Source organism: Canis aureus, chromosome 5 (genome assembly GCF_053574225.1).
Source record: "Canis aureus isolate CA01 chromosome 5, VMU_Caureus_v.1.0, whole genome shotgun sequence".
Taxonomy (NCBI): Eukaryota; Metazoa; Chordata; class Mammalia; order Carnivora; family Canidae; genus Canis; species Canis aureus.
The window spans coordinates 39,728,857-39,746,538 of NC_135615.1; the positions used below are offsets into that span (position 1 = coordinate 39,728,857).

The 17,682-nt window shown below is 38.0% G+C and overlaps 1 protein-coding gene across 3 annotated transcripts in view; it reads left to right on the plus strand.

Moving 5' to 3' along the window:
- KCTD16 (potassium channel tetramerization domain containing 16) overlaps positions 1-17,682 on the plus strand; it is a 260,676-nt gene that overhangs the window by 40,980 nt on the left and 202,014 nt on the right. The gene's annotated exons all lie outside the window — the stretch shown is intronic.

Sequence of the window (17,682 nt, forward strand, 5' to 3'; positions counted from 1 at the left end):
TGAGAATGGAGAAAAGGGAGTGTTGGGGGCAGTGGTGTCATTTTAGAGAGGGTAGCTGAAGATGACCTCATTGGGAAGATGGAATTTCAGTAAAGTTCTGAAACAGGCAAATGAGAAATTCTTATGGACATCTACAGAATGTATTTTATGAAAAAGGGCCAGGAAGAGCAAAGGCCTGCGGTCGAGTAGGCATGAATCTTCAAGGAGCAGCAATAAGCCCACTGTGGCCGATCTAGGAACTTGGCAGGGGAGGCAGGCAGAGAGTTAAGTGGGCTACATGGGGTCAAATCTTAAATGACATTGTGAGGACCTTGATTTTGATTCTGAGATGAGAGAGCAATGGAAGGTTTTGGACAGAGAAATAATATCCTCTGCCTTTTTTTTTTTTTTTTTAAGATTCTATTTATTTATTTATTTATTCATGACAGACACACACAGAGAGAGAGAGAGAGAGAGAGAGAGAGGCTGACACAGGCAGAGGGAGAAGCAGGCTCCACACAGGTAACCTGACGTGGGACTCTATCCAAGGTCTCCAGGATCACACCCCGGCTGAAGGTGGCGCTAAACCACTGGGCCACCGGGGCTGCCCTCCTCTGACTTTTGTATTAACAGATTCCCTCTGACAGCTGTGTTGAAAATAGCCTGCAGAGAGAGACAAGGTTGAAAGCAGGGAGGCCAGCTAGGAGGCGATTGCAGTGATCTGGGCAGGGCTGAGTGTACCTTGGGCCTTGGTACCAGCAATGAAGAAGGTGAGAAATAGCCTCCAGCTTTGCTGATGAATTGGATGAGTCAAAGATGCCTTCGTGGTTTTTGTTCCAAAGCTAGAAGCATTTAATAACCAGTTCTGAAAGAGGGAAGACTACTGGAGAGAAATCTCAATTTTGGAATGTTGAGATTGAGATGTCTATTAATCTCCACAGTGGAAGAACCTTTGTAAAGCTAAATATTGCCTGCCTCTCTTAACAAAAAAGACTCACTGTTATGGGTTTTTTTTTTTTTTTTTGGCTCACTGTTATGTTAACAGACTGTACTTTTGATCTTATCAAAGATCATGACCATGCAAATCAGATAAAGTTACTCTCCTGCTTAAAACTAATGATTTTGCTCACTGCATTTAGAATAAAATCTACTTCTTTGCCACAGACTCCAAGGCCCTTCCTACATGTATTCCCTGTCCAACCTATCCTGTAATACCCTCTTCTTCATTCATTATGCTACTAATATAGGGGCCTTGATTCTGTCTCTCAAAAATGCCAAGATCATTTCAGTCTTTGGGACTTGCAGTTGCTCTTCTCCCTTTCTGGGATATTCTTCTCACTTTTTCTTTTTCTTCTGTACCAGAGATTCTTTGTGCTCATTCAGCTTGCAGACTATGTGTTTCCTCTTCAAACAGTTCTTTTATAATCATTATCTCCATAGTGCTTCTCATCCTCAGAAATTATTCATTTATTTATTTATACATGAATTGATTGCCCCTTCCCCACAAGGTATCTTATCTGACTAGTTTGCTACTATATTCCCAGCACCTAATACACTGTCTGGCACATATTAGGCACTCAGTAAATATCTGTTAAGTAAATAGAGTTAGGAAGAAAAGGAGGAAGTAGAGAGAAAAAAAGAAACTATCTTATAATCAAATAGAAAACATGTATCACATATTGTCTTTATGTTGGCTACAGTTTTGCTTCCCTACATTGATTATTGCATTTTATGTTGTTAGACCTTACAACTTGCAAAGTATTTCACGGGGTTTTTGTATTAACAATACAAAGTCAATAGGTCAGACCATCTACAATTTACATATGAAAATGAGTCTCAGGGGACCAGCTTGCTCTGCTTTTAAGTGACAGTCTGACCTGACCTTGAAGCCTTGTCTCCTGACTTTGAGTCCTGCATTCTTTCCATATACCTTGCTAGTTCTCTGTAATACCATGGGCACTGATATTGTCACAAGAAGCAGTGTGTAACCAAATGGGTCAGATAAAATTAGAAGTGGTCTCAAATTTTGCTGACTCGAGTCTTTGCCCATTTTAGAACCAAAATCAGATTTATTAATATCTTCTGGCTCTGGAATTTTTAAATAACTTTCTTTAATTTACATACATATTTCTCAGCCTGCTGGGAATAAAATTGGGTATATAAAAACCTCCCAGAGAATGTGCTCTTTTCAAAATTTTTACCTGATTTTACGGTCTCTGGGGGCTTTGTAATCTCTGAGAAGCCTGAATTAACGGTTTGTTACCCTATGCTCACAAACCACAATACTTTCCATAGCATTCATAGCACGGTGAGGTGCTGTGACTCATTTCCACCTGGAGATAGTTCTGGCAGAAATGTACAGAAGAAGGCCTACTGCATACTGGCTCTTTCTGCAGTAATCTGCTTTCATGTCAGTGTACCCAGGGGCAAAAATAATGCCCATTAAACTGGTGTGATGCTTCAAGGGGCAGTGGAGACATATTGTTCCCAAGGATTCAGTACCCAGAAGTCACAAAGTTGATACTTTTTTTTTTTTAATTCTTTGCCTTTGCTTATTTCACTTCCCTTCTTTGCCTCTGCTTATTACTTATTGTGCTCAAAACTCTGATAGTGTGTTTGGTGGTAGGGGAGGGGTTGGTTATGCAAAATCTGGCCTTTGTTCTAAGAAGTATGCAATTTAGTTGGGAGATATGAAACTTACTCTCAAACAACTATATTGAAAATTAGAATTTGGAATAAATGCACCTTGAATATTTGGTTAAAATCTTGCTCATTAGAGTCACATAGACTTGGGGTTCAGGTTGTGACTCTGCTACTTCTTAGCTGGGTTATTTTGGACAGGATATTTAACTTCCCTAAGACCTGGTTTGCTCCTCTGTAACATCAAGGTAACAATTCGTATATATATTATTACACATAATTGAATCCATTATATATTTGTGTAAATGGATTAATACAGTTCTTGATAAATTGTAATTGGTCAATAAATGATGTTAACCTTTATAATTATTATCTATCTGTATATGTTTTAAAGTGGTTTTACTTTTCACTCTGCCTTTAATAAGTGACTGCATTTTAAATTGAGGAAATACCATCAGTAAAGTTATGAAATGGGAAGTTCAGGAGTCTGGGCAAGTGGCCAGTCCCAGTTCAGCCAGAGTCTGGGATCTGTGTGGAGAAGTTCTGAAATATAAGAGATAAATCTAGAAGGATCAATTAAAGTATTGTTTGAAGAGTTTTGAGTGATAAACTAAAGATTCTATATTTAAATCAACAGATGTGTTCAGGTAATGAAGGATAGAGCTCTGTTTAAAAGGGAGTTCTAGGATCCCTGGGTGGTGCAGCGGTTTAGCGCCTGCCTTTGGCCCAGGGCGCGATCCTGGAGACCCGGGATCGAATCCCGCATCGGGCTCCCTGCATGGAGCCTGCTTCTCCCTCTGCCTATGTCTCTGCCTCTCTCTCTTTCTCTCTGTGTGACTATAATAAATAAATAAAAAAGAAAAATTAAAAAAAATAAATAAAATAAAAGGGAGTTCTAGAGCCAAACTACCTGGATGGCTTCACACCCAAGCTCTACTGTTTACTACTGCATGATGTTAGGCAAATTATATAATTTCTCTCTTCCTTAGTTTCTTCATTTGTGGTACATTACCAAAATCATAGGTTTATGTTGAGCATTATGAGATAGGACATGTTCATTATGTAGCTGAGTGCCTGGAAAAACGCTAAATGGCTATTATTACTATTATTTTAATAGAACAGAGTAGTTGATTTGCAAGTAGCAGAAACAAGACAATACTTACAGTGTTATCTTATGGCTAAATAAAATTCTTCTCCTGGGCATGGTGATACATTTTTGAGTAAGACAGCCATAAAATGTTGTACTTTAGACCTCTTCTCTAATCCCTAAACATTTGGTTTTTCTCCAAGAATTTCCTGACCATTATTTATTCAGTCAACTTCTAGCTGGAGGTAACTTTAAGAATTTCTATGCAAAGTGGCATGTCCAGACGGAACTTACATATACTGACATACCACTGGCACTTGTGGTTTGTGATGTATCAATGTAGCACATGAGTAAATCTATTCCTAAAATGTTGAAGGTATATGAGTTTTCATACATTGAATAATTTAACCAAAAAAATGAGGTCTTTCTTTCAAAAAATGCCAACATTAATTTATTTTTAAAACGTAAAAGAGACTACCACCCCATTTATCATCTTTTTAAATCCAAGTATTCATTTATTTGGGTGAACAAAATGCTGCATAAACAATATCTACTGAATAACACTATGGAGAGGGCTACCAAAAGCCAAATCTGAGTAAACCTTGAATTTTTCCTTTTTCTGCCTTTTCTAATTTCTGCTTGTCATTATTAATTTTCATTGTGTCACTTTTCTCCAGGTACAAATTTGGACAGGTGGCCTTAATGCTTTTCATGAAAACTCAAAGTAGGTGAATACTAAATAAGAATGTCACTTGCCTAGAAAAAGTCAATGAGTCAAAACTATTCACCTTTGATTAGTATGGCTAGACTGACAATGGCATCTGAAGGCTCACAGGTGAGTTTTTCTCTCAGTGGTGTTCAACCAGATGACAAAGAATCAGTGCGTTGAGTTCTTTGGATTTCAGGGAGATAAGGAGGCTCACGTCAAAAAACCTTAACGAAGATTTTGCTGGAAAAAACATGCAACTAGATCATGCTACGTGGGACAATATAAATGCATCCTTTTGGGAAGGGATCACTAGTTACATCCAGGATGTTCTATGCTCCTCTTCATGTGCCACATGGAGCTCCTTTTCATTGTCATCTTTATCCCTAAGCCAACATGTTTTCTCCTCCTGTCCCATCATGTACAGGGAGATCCATATCTACCAGTATCACATATTTATATAGTATATAATTACATATTACAGACAGATATCCTATGTATCATTCCTCCTGTAGTCACATAGTATTAGAATCTGGGTGTCAGAAAGCTTTTTTTTCAAATTGTGATCATCTTCAAACATCTATGAAATAGTGAGAGTTATGTAATGAACCCCATATCGGGAACTATGATATTTCATGTGCTCTTGTGTCTTTGTGAGGCCCAGAGGTGTGACCAGCACAAAGCAGGTATTTTATACAAGTTCGCTCATCAAGCTGGTTGCTTATTTATTAAATTTATTTTCTTCTTCAAAAATAAGGACCAACTTTGCATAACTTCATTCCTTGGACACCCCCCCCCCCATTACTTTTGTTCTTTGTATTTTTGTTGTTCAAAAATGAACCTGTTGCAGATCTGTGGCTATAGAAAATAACAGAATCAGATATTTTTGTTTCTTTTGGTTCTTTCTAAAGAGGATCACTTGGAGCATCTTTCTGTAGTTTTCTAAAGATGTTCTGCCTGTCAACAAGTGAGGGATTTATAGCAGAATTTTTCTTCTACTAAAAGGAAAAAATGTCTTTTATTACAAGTTGAGATAGCGGCTATTTGAAAGTACTTGACCCTGAGTGATTAAGTGCCTGTAAGAAAGGGGGGAAAAATATATAGACCAACACCAAATGCAATGCTAATGAAATATGTAAGTTTGTTTTATAATGGGAAATTTACAAAACTTTTTTTTTTCATACAAAATTTCCTGAGCCTTTTTAAAGGGTTTAAAAAAAGGAGGTTTCACTACAGAGGAATGTTATTGTCTGCCGTGTTTTTACGAAATCACTGTCACATTGATTTCCACGTGGGACTTGAGGAAGAAGTAGGCCGCTGATTATGAGCATCTCTAGGGTAACAACCTGTTGTCTACTGACCACTGTATCTGAGACCTGTGAAGGTCTCTGGAGAAAACCAACCTGGTTGGCAAACGCATATTCCCATATGCACTATATTCACTTGAATTGAGGTGGAGAATAAGCTGGCAGCCCAATCAGAATACCTTCTTCTTTTTTTTAATTAATTAATTAATTTATTTTTAAATATTTTATTTATTTATTCCAGAGAGACCCAGAGAGAGAGGCAGAGACACAGGCAGAGGGAGAAGCAGGCTCCACGCCGGAAGCCCAATGTGGGGCTCGATCCCGGGTCCCCAGGATCATGCCCTGGACCAAGGCAGGTGCTGAACTGAGCCACCCAGGGATCCCCTACCTTCTTCTTTCTACTTGAATGTAGAAACTCCAACTACTCACTCCAACTACTTTCTGATAATTGAATAAAGAGGAGAAATCGCCTTTGACTTTGGAAAAAATGGAGCTCAAAATGATTTCAATTCTAAAATCATTTTGTTTTGCTTCAGACAATTGATGGGCATATAAAACTACCAACATTCAGTGAAGAGGAACCCTAAGCCAATCATGGGATTCTGAGCAAATGAAAACCTTAGAGAATGTCTCATTCTCATACAAATGATAAAATGGAGATTTGGAGAAATTAAGTGTCTTGGTCAGGTCATCCAGATACTTACTGGCAGAATTAGATCTTTGAAAGCAGGTTCCTGGATCATATGCAATCAGGCTGAGAGATATTAATACTGTAAATGCCAGGACCATATTGTATCCATTTTTTGTTCCCACAAATTATACTTGGGATGCTTTCAAGCCTCCATTGGATAAAATATGATTATGGCCATTATGTTGTTGTTATCTGAGTTTGAATCCAGGCATTTCATATCTAGATTCCTCCTTTCTTAAATTCTAACTGTATCCTTCACTGATTGATTGGATATCACCTATGGGAGGGCACCTGGGTGGCTCAGTGGCTGAGTGTCTTCCTTTGGCTCAGGTCATGATCCTGGGGTCCTGGGATCGAGTCCCGCATTGGGCTCTCTGCGGAGAGCCTGCTTCTCCCTTGCCCTATGTCTCTGCCTCTCCCTGTGTTTCTCATAAATAAATAAATAAAATATTTTAAAAAAAGAAATCACCCATGGGAATAAGTAACAGCATCATTTGGACAAAAAAAGCAAAAAGATACAAGATGGTTCTTTGCAGGGATACAAACATTACAGTCTACATTCTATTCCTATTATTTGGAGTCTAAAAACCAAAGAAACTCTACAATTATTCTAAACACTGTGACTTTAGCCAAAATAACTGACTTTTGTGGGCAACTTTTTTTTTTTTTTTTCCATTCGAAAACAAAACAAATAAATCGAGGAGATTGCGAAGTCTGGTCCTGAGAGAAAGACTGTCAGAACCTCTGTTTGGGGTAAATCTGTTTGGGATTCCATAAACAGAACCATCCCTGGGTTAGCTTATAGGAACAGAGAATAAATTTTCTTCCACAAGTTCATTATTTCCTGTGTTGCATTCGGAAGGACAAGTTCAGGGAAGATGAGCAGCTGAGACATCCAGAAAGTCCCCCAGGAGTCTTTAAATAGTGAGAGTCTGTGTGCCTGACTTCCCTTGAGGCCGGGTGGAGAGGAGTGCCTTTTAACAACACTACCAAAGCAACAAGAAGTCCTAAGGTCTACTGATCATAAGTGGCAGTTTTGGGGCCATTCATCATGTTGCTAGAGGAAATTCCTTGTTTACTAGAATTTTTATGCCTTTAATACTATTGCATGTGACTAATATGAGCCATCAGTGAGATTAAATATTTAGTAAAGTAGTGGCTCAGATGGTGTGATCAAAATCTTCCATACATAACCTGGAAAGGTGCTTATTTTTCTTAAAATCTTCAAGCTATTAATAATCTTTTTGAGTGGGGAGTAGTGAGAAATCAGAGTACGCAAGGTAAATAGTGGGGCAAAAATTTTGCCTTTTGTAAAGTAATATGTAAGTTATCACTAAGATTTTTTTTTGTCTCATTTATCAGTCTACTTTATATTTGAGTTATTTGTGCATACATCTGCTTCCCTACCAAATTCTAAGTTTTTAGAGGGCAGGATGTGTGTATAATTTACCCTGATACTCCCTAAAGCACAATATTGAACAACTGAATTATTCAAGGAATTGTTTTTATTCTTTTTTTTGGGGGGGGGGATTTGTTTTTATTCTAAAATGCTCCTGTCACCATCTACAATAGAGCCACAATTTCATAGAGCTATAAGGTAAATGTTCATGAATCGTCAGACTGCTTTTTAGGTGCAAGGTAGGACCTATTAACTTGAAGGCTCAAATAGCCAGTGAACAACTAGCACCAACATGTTTATTTCAAGTTTGCAAATCCGAAAATAATTTCAAGTAACCATTTCTTTCATTTTTACCCCGTGGAGCAACCATCAGAGGTTTAAGCATAGTTTTTTATTAGACTCTTGGGAGTTAGCTTATCACCATGAGTGGTACTCTGTTTGGGACCAACTTCACCCGGATGAAATAGCATCATATATCAACCCCACTAAGATGGAAGAGTTCTGTAAGACCTAGATTGCCTGAAGCTGTTTAGATAATCCCCTTGACTATATGTACATCCCTCTTAATTCATAGAGTTATACTTCCATGTTTCAATTTCACCAACTTTTTTAAAAAAAGATTTTATTTATTTATTCATGAGAGACAGAGGGAGACAGACAGAAACACAGGCAGAGGGACTCTGGGATCACGACTTGAGCCATAGGCAGATGCTCAACTACCGAGCCACCCAGGTGCCCCCAAACTCATCAACATTTATACTAAGACTATTCACTTATGCATCAGACAGATACAGAATATTTTCTTTGTGCAAGAAGACACAATGCTACATTCTAGGAATGCTAAAATTAGCAAGATCAAAACATAGCAGCCGATGATATGGGAAGAACTGCTCTATGAAGATAGTGTTCTACATACATGTAACCTTCAGTAAGAGTAAGTACATGTACACTGTAGTTCTTGGCCTAAAAAAACCAACTTGTAGCATGGTTTGATCATAAGTACTTATCATGTTATTGAAGTTTCAGTCATTAGAAAAATGCATAGTGAACTCTCTAAATATACCCTAAAAATACATGTATAGAAGATGCTAATAGGCCTTGTGCACACGGACTTCATTCAGCTGAGGATTACCTAGTATGGTTAAGTGTATAACCAATGAGTAGTATGATTAAAACAATAAATAACACAAGAGATAACACATGGCTGTATACAGTTGCCATGAAATTAAAATAGACCTTAAATGCAATGTGCATAAATTTCATGGGAGAAACTGATCACAGTTGGTAAAAGTCCTTGTATCCTTCACCCACTGACACAGAGACTTCAATTCAAAAAGATTGAAATTAGAAAATCACTCCTGTTTCTTGAACACTTATTACTTTTAGGATTTCTACTGCTGTAACCTTTTTATACATTTCCCCTGCATGACTATATGAATTCAGCGCTATCATACCCATTTTAGAGATGAGGAAGTGGAAATAAGATATAGTTATTTACCTACAGAGAGATGACAATAAGTAGTGCAGCTAGACTGAAATCCAAGTCTCTCTGTCTCAAAGCCCATGCCATATTCCTACCTGAAAACAGGTACTAACCTGTCAAGCAGATCATTATGAGAATAGTTAATGGGTTAGCAGGTTAGACATGAGTATAGATGGTGCCTGATGAGTATCAAATTGAGATGCTCTTCTAAAGAAATGGTGCATTTTATTTCATTTTCTATATGCACTGCAGGATTCTGATGCCCTTTAAAAATGTGGGAGGTTCTGAGACAACTTACAGAACCAGTAGCCGGACACAAAGATGTGCACATGTGCTGACCTTGTAACTAGCTCTCTTGATGCCCCAAGCCTATCTGTTTGCATGGTGCTCAGATAAGTGACTGAAAATCAGGTATTCCCCTTTTGTTTGGATTCATCCTTTAAAGAATGCCTTCCCTTGCAGAGAAGGATGTGTTTTCTTAGCACATATACTGTAACACGCTTTGCACTCTATGGATGCCCAATAAATATTTGATGTTGGCTGAGTAGGTGACAGCAATGACACCCTGAGTTGCTTTCTTTTAAGTCAAGATAATTAAGTTCTTTGCCAATCAAACAGAACAAATTAGGTGTCCTGTCAAAAGCTAGAGAAAACCCTGCAGTCATCAAAAGTCACTCATTTTGAAATACCAAACATTCTCTTTATAGTATTTTGGTCTCTTTTTAGGATACCTTGCCCACAGGAACTTAGTAGTTCAATTGTTTTCCATTATGTCATAATTTTCAATACTATGTTGTCAAGGTGATGAATTGGAGGTGGGGGGGAGAGGTGTTTATGAATCAGTCCTTAGGGACTTTGCATTCCATCTTTCCAGCCAGCATAAGTAATAGGCATCTGTTAACTAGTTGAAAGCTGAGAAAGCTTTGGCAACACAAAGGAGAAATACAACCTAGAGCACCCAGGAGACTGGCCCCACTCCATGCACACAGTCCACATACGAAGAGACAAGAAGAAATCTCGAAATGCTAAGGCTGGATGTGGGTAACCTCTCCTCTGACTTCATGCACAGTATTCACATAACCAGAATCATGCATATGGTCTAGGATGCACCCACTGATGAGCTCTACTCATGCAGCACTTGATCTAGAAAGAACTCAACTATGCGTCATCTCTGGGGAGCTAGAAGGGGACCAGCTGTCTTCTGAGAAAGAAGAGATTTCAAAGGTAAAGAGGATAAAGAAAATCTCAAAGAGATACAATGAGGAAAAAAAAAAGAATATCGAGATCTGCAGCCTTCTCAAGGAGCAGTTCCAGGGACAAGTATCTTGTCTGAACCCATTGAAAAGATGATCAAGGAACTTGGTTCTCTTCCAGGAAGAGCAAGGTGCAGTAAGGCAAATCCTTCCTACTCCTGAAAGCAAATAATAAAATTATTTAATGCCACCCTCCTCCCCAAAGAAAAAACAATTATAAGGTCAAGAAAAACATAAAGCTGTATGGTCATTTGGGCACAATCACAAGTATGTAATCAGTGTAGCATGCTGGAAAATGTGGTTAGCTGTTTCTTTTTATTTTTTTAAGCTTGGCTTTTGCCTTGACAGTTTTACAATTAATGTCTTATCTTTGACTCTGTATTTGCCTTGCTGAAAAGAGATCATTATCCTAAGAAAATGTTCTATTCTATTGGAATTATTTCTTAAGTAACTATTAATACCATTCTTATAAATGGATATAATTAACTCATAGACTGGCAGCTTTCTTTGAAATTCTCTTTTCTCCTTCCTGAGCTTATTCTAATCTCTGACTGTAACTTGTAAACATCTGTCTAGAATTGATGAAATGACCTCATTTGGGTTCCAATCAGCTCAGCAGCAGAGACTGTCATGTTTAGGAACTGAATGCTATGGATGCAGGGTAAGAATGAAAAAAAAAAAAACCTGAAGAATACATTATAGAGGGAAAATCTCACAGGCAAATCCCTCTAAAGATTCGCCTTACACAAAGTTGGGACTTTAGGAGGGAAATGTTTAAGGAAATAATTACTAGAATAACTTATACATGTGATTAAAACACTCAATGTACGGGAAGTAGGTGGTTTTCTTAGAAGATTAATTTGAAAAATAATGTGCCAGAGGCTCCCCTTAAGTGTCCTGAAGCCTGCCTACCTCTGTCTGTGTCTATAAAAGGGTAGAGTTTGACCCAGCATATTACCTCACTCTCTGTATCTCCCTACAGTTCTTTCATCCAGAGATTTCAAAGTGTCTTTACAAATGTAAATTAACAAGCCTCATCTCTTCTCTCCATAGAGATGGTTCATTTAAGTAACACAAAAACTTACCAAAATGGCTTACTCAAGGTCACCTGAGGAGTCCTTTGTGTAATCTGGAAATGGATATTCAAAGTGTAAAAATACTTTGCAGCCTCACTGCAGATCCAGACTATTGTATCCCTTGGCAAGTACCACTGGACGGATGAATAATTTTTAATTTTTACAATGAGGGTCCTAGTGGTTGGTCTTTTCTCAATCTCACTAAGCTCCCACAAACCTGGAAACCCAGACTTTAACCCTTCTTTTTCCATTTTATCTGTCCCCAAAGCTGAGTGAAAACAGAACATTTTCAAAAAGATTTTTATGAATCATTTTGATTAAATTAATATTTGGCAATATTTTCCTATTCTCTCCCAAACTCTTTTATTGATCCATCAACAAATATTTGTTAATGACTTATTTTGTTGCCTCTCGCTGTCCTGGACACAGGGAACTCTGCAGTCATGCTTTTCCCCTCTTGGGAAAAACAGACGATAAGCAAGAAAAAGATATACCATGGTCAGTGCTATGAAGATGAACATGAGGAGCCAGGTGAGGTAAGTAGGAGTGGACGGACTAGGGAAGGCCCTGCTAAGCAGGTGACATTTGAACTGAGGCCTGGAACATGACATCAATCAGTCTTACAATACTGGAGGAAGAGTGCTCCAGGTTGAAGGAAAGCAAAAATAAAGAGCTCGAGGGAGAGAACTTGGCATATCGGAAAGTGACCAAAGCTTAGTGCACTAACCTGAAGAGCAGGAGGTGTGGCCTCAGGGGAAGAGCAGAGCTTGTGGACCATGCAAAGGAGTAGATTTTATTCAGAGGAAGTATTTTATCTATCTCTACATATTACAAGATTCACCAACCAAAGCTGGACTGGACCTGTTGAACTGAGATCTATAGTCACTTTGGTTTTTTTTTGTTTTTGTTTTTAATTAATTTATTTATTTATGATAGTCACACACAGAGAGATAGAGAGAGAGAGAGAGAGAGAGAGAGGCAGAGACACAGGCAGAGGGAGAAGCAGACTCCATGCACCGGGAGCCCGACGTGGGATTCGATCCCGGGTCTCCAGGATCGCGCCCTGGGCCAAACGCAGACGCCAAACCGCTGCACCACCCAGGGATCCCCTATAGTCACTTTGAAAATCATTGTAGTGAATTATGGGCCAGGCTTTCTCATGCCTTATAACCAATGAAGAAATATGTATAGGAAACCATGGGTACTTCTTCATCCTTACTGTACCAAGTCTCCCAAACACTCATGGATACAAAGCATAACATTATCTTTATTAGGGAAAGACCTACCTGCTTATGCAGAGCTGATTTAATGGTTCCTGTATCATGGGTTAGCTGGTCTCCTTACCCTTTTCAATGAGGAAACTGCAGTGTTCCTTTGTCTCATCCGTCCTCCCTCCCCTTATGTGGTTCTTACAGCATAAGGCACAGACCTAAGCATGACCTTTATCACCTTTATTGTTGTTAAATGTTTCCCTTGCCCTGATCTGTTTGTGAACTGTTTGCTCAAAAAGGATATGCAGATAAATGATTAACCTGGTAAGAATATAGTGGATTATCCCAAATTAGGACACATTTGAGTGTAAAAGGGATTGATTATGCTGGTACAGCAGTATAAACTTGGACTGGACCTATTGAACTGGAACCTATGGCCACTTTGGTAATCATTATAATGAATTATGGGCAAAAGTGTGGACTGTACAATTCTAGACGTGTTTTCCAAGGCAGTAGTACTCCACATGCTCTGGCCAGTTTGGACCAATGGTTCTCAAAGGATGAGACATAGTAGAATAGGAAATTTTATAGATGTCAAGGGCATCAAGATTAAGTAATATAGATTTAAACTTTCATAGCATAATTCTACATTCAATTCTACTCTAGCATTTCTAATTATTACAAAGATAATCTTTCAGTTTTCTGGTAGATTATCTTTAACTTCCTCAAGCCCCTACTAATCTTACTTTTTTAATGAAAAGTGAACAAACTGCAGGATCACACCTTTTGACCAGGAAATGGTATTTGTTTGGAATTTAATATTATCACTTAATTATGTTTATTTTGTGCTTTCCCTTCCTTCATGGCAAATAATGATCATTTTCCAGGTAGGATTAGAATATAAAATTTCATTTTGCAATGAATTTTTTGAAGCAAAACAATGTAAGATTTAAATGTATCATAAAGGTTATACACAAGTTTTGGCAAAAACCATGGAGTTGATGTAACAGATGACTAAAATTTGGGAACGAGATCAGAGTAATGATTTCCAATCTTATTTCTGAGCCTATCTTGAAGGTGCACATTTACTGAAAAATATTCACATAAAATTAATTTAAATTAATTTAGAAAGTAAATATGTCATGTATACATCTATTTTATTTAGTTTTACAATATTTTCTCATTATAAATGTTATGCATGTTTCTTACTGAAACGTGATCCTGAAAAAGACAATGGCATAAAGATAAAAAACACAGAACACTTCAGGGAAAAAAACCTATTTAATATGTGGGTTGTTTCCTTTTTTTTTTTTTTGATTCTTTTGGAAACTGAATTAATGATTTTGAATCTCGAAATGTTAATATGTATGTGAATCTGAATTTACATAAAAGAAATGAAAGACTTATGGTTTTGTTTATTAAAAAATTAACAATAGAATGACTTTAAGTATCAGACCTTCCCTTGTGTACTTAAAAGTTTAATTTACTCAAAATTTATATACGTGTAATATCAAGCACCATACTTATCAAGCACTTTAACCCGTATCTTTAACACATAAAATTTCATACAATTTTAATCAGTTACAATGAGATGAATGAAGCTTCCTTTTGTAAATCATGTACTTAAACCTCTGCTTTTCTTATTTGCCAGAGACATAAACTTTTCAGCTCTTTGCAAACTTACCTTCCTACTATGAAAGAATAAAACCATGGCAGATTGAGCAGTGTTCTAATTTGCAATGAGAGGCAGTGGCTTTAGCCCTATTGACATACCACGCCAACAAGTATAGGAAAATAATTATCTACTTATAAATGGTACAGGTGTTGGAAATGTCTATTTACATTTTGTTCTCCAAAGCAGAACATTAGCAAGATGTAACATTATTACCTTAATCACAAGCAGCCAATGTGGTTAAATAACAATAGCAACCAGCAGCAATAATAACCACTCCAAACCAATATAATAACCTGCTGTTCCTTTGAGAGTTTCATTTTCCTCTGCCTTACTAAGGATTTCTCTATTTAGGAGAATGACAACTCCATCACTCGATTTTGATGTTATAAGGTGAGAGAGGTTGGATTATAGGATCTTGTTATCGTACTTTGTCAGGAAACATGATGAAGCTAAGAGGACAACCCATCATCTTGAAATAAACTCCAGTTCATTCTACCTGCTTCCACTCAAATACTAACAATTTTAAAGACTGTAGTCCCCAGGAAGACTAGGAATCCATGAGGTTGTCTGCATCTTCTGTACTCAAAACAAGGCTCATTTCCTGAAAGAATCTTCAATATTGTTGAATGAATGAGCCATCGTTGTTATAATAGCTTCTACTTCTAAATACCCAAGATGTAATATGTGCCATGATTTACTATACCAACCTCTGTTCTCACAACAGCTAAACCTGTAGTTAATATTACCTGAATTGTTTCATTAAAGAAATAGGCTCAGAAATATTAAGTAATGTGCCAAGTTCACACAGTGAAGGGACTGGGATTCAAAGCTAAATGTGTCTGATGCCAATGCTTAATTTTTTTTTTCTCCTAAAAAATGGAAAGAGTTATATGGCTTCAAAAAGGGCTTCATATATGAAAAAGGAAAACTCCAGTGGTGATTTGATTCTTTTGTGTGAGCCAGTAACAGTACTCAAAGAAAAAGGGCGGGGGGGGGGGGCGGTTGGAATCCACGTTTGTTTCTGGGATTATGAAACAGATTTTCCCAATAGCTTTCCTCTGGAGGGTTGGGAAGAACCTTTGGTAACACACATTATGTGTATGGAGAAATGGAACGTGTGTGTGCCTGTGAGTTAATTTTTCAATCTTTTGTCGCTACTTAACCTATCTTCAGCAATCTGACAGCGGAGGGCACTAAAGGGCTCAGAGGGGCATCTTGGCTTCATACCTCCTTCCCATCCTTTGCCTTTCTTTGGCGGCTGGGCCACCTTTGAGGTGACTGGGTGGCCAGAGCCAAAGAGAGCACAGAATCCCTGCAGAAGGGAGCAGAGGGTGGCACCACAACAGCCCTCCAGGAGATGAGGACATCAAAAAGATTTGTTCACCAGAGTTTGCAGTTTCCTGCAGCTTTATAAATAATTCACATGGGTAATGTTTTATCAAGAACTGCACAATTGCCTCAAAAACCTGAGAATCTAATGGGCTTTAAAAAAAAAGTTCTTAATAGAAGAACATCAAGGCTTTGACTGGATACCTTTCGCCAATCTCAGGTCAGTTTTTTTTTTTTTTTTTCTTTCTTCTTGGGAAAAAAATCTGTAACACGCAAATGAGTTTGTTGTAATTGCCCACCTAGTGTGTAAAATTTCAGCTTCAGTGTCCTGCTTAACAGGCAGTGTGCACAATGTACGTGAACCCAGACAAGCCCTCCCGATTTCTATTTGTTATTTTTCTTTAACATCAGCAGTTGGACACTGTGCTCATGTTCAGGAAGAAGTCATTAAATCAATTCTTTATTTAACCTCTTTGCTGACTTATATTCCCTGTCCTATGACAAAGATATTTTAGTCCATCTGCTTCTTATTAAGCATCAATTTCCCTCACAGTGTTTTAATCCACTGATTTGCATTTCTTGACATACATACCTTACATGCACTAATAGTAAAATCTATTTCTCTGGTCACACAGTGAAAATAGGCAGGGAAAATGTGAAGGATTCATGAAACTCTGTCATCACTCTCAGGGAGTGATTCTAAATTATTTGCCAAAGATGGTGAATCCTTAGAGAAGATGGACAGGATTGATTTAATGGTAAAGGTGTGGGCTTTGGGTCAGATGACCTAGTTTGAATGTAAGCTATACCACATGTGAACGATGTGACACTGAGCATCTTCTTTAACCCTCTGTGTCTCAGCTTCCTTGCTTCTTAACTGTAGACAGGAGTTGTTACTACCTAAGAAGGTTACCGTGGGGATTGAGCAAGTGAATAAACGGAAGGCACTCAGGGCAGGGCTGGAGCATAGGAAACACTTTATAGAGCTAGCTGCTCAAAGTCATTCTGTTTTAGCACACTTTCTATGTGAAGCTCTTTTACCTGACATGCAGCAAATATTAACTGATTAAGTGCACACATGCTTCTTCAAGTTTCCACCCTGAAGCTGTGGACATATCAGCTTCTCTGTTCTTCATTCTGCTTTCCATCACTAGGTTGAATTTAATGGATTGGTGCTGTCCTTTTGTATCCTAGATTTCCCATACAAGATTCCCACAGAAGATACATGTGATCAGTGGACAAGGCAAAACAAAGAGGCAGTTTATCAAATTAGATGCCATTCTTTTCCTCCAGTGACACATCTATAGTGATCAATTTGAGCTGATAAGACTTTGAGTATTTACTTATCTGCTTTTCAACAGATAATCACTTTGAATTGTTAGTTGTCTTTTTTTTTTAAAGATTTTATTTTATTTATTCATGAGAGAGAGAGACAGAGACAGAGACAGAGACAGAAGCAGGCTCCATCATGCAGGGAACCTGATGTGGGACTCAATCCCTGGTCTCCAGGATCACACCCCGGGTGAAAGCAGCGCTAAACCGCTGAGCCACCGGGGCTGCCCTTTACTTTGAATTGTTAAAAGATAAACTGAGGCCCATTAAGATTTTTAAGAGTTTGAGGAAAAATTGATTCAAATCAAGCAGCATGCAATCCAGCAGAGAGAAGCTCCAAGGAGCCACACAAAATGAAAGACTTTTATAGGCAGGAGGGAGAGCAGGAACAAGGAAGTTACACTAAGCATAAAAGCAGGTTGATAATTACAAAGTGACCTTCCTTTAGAGGATGGTAGCAACCCATTAGGTGATTACCAAACCAGTACCAATCAGGCAATTCCTGATTGACCGG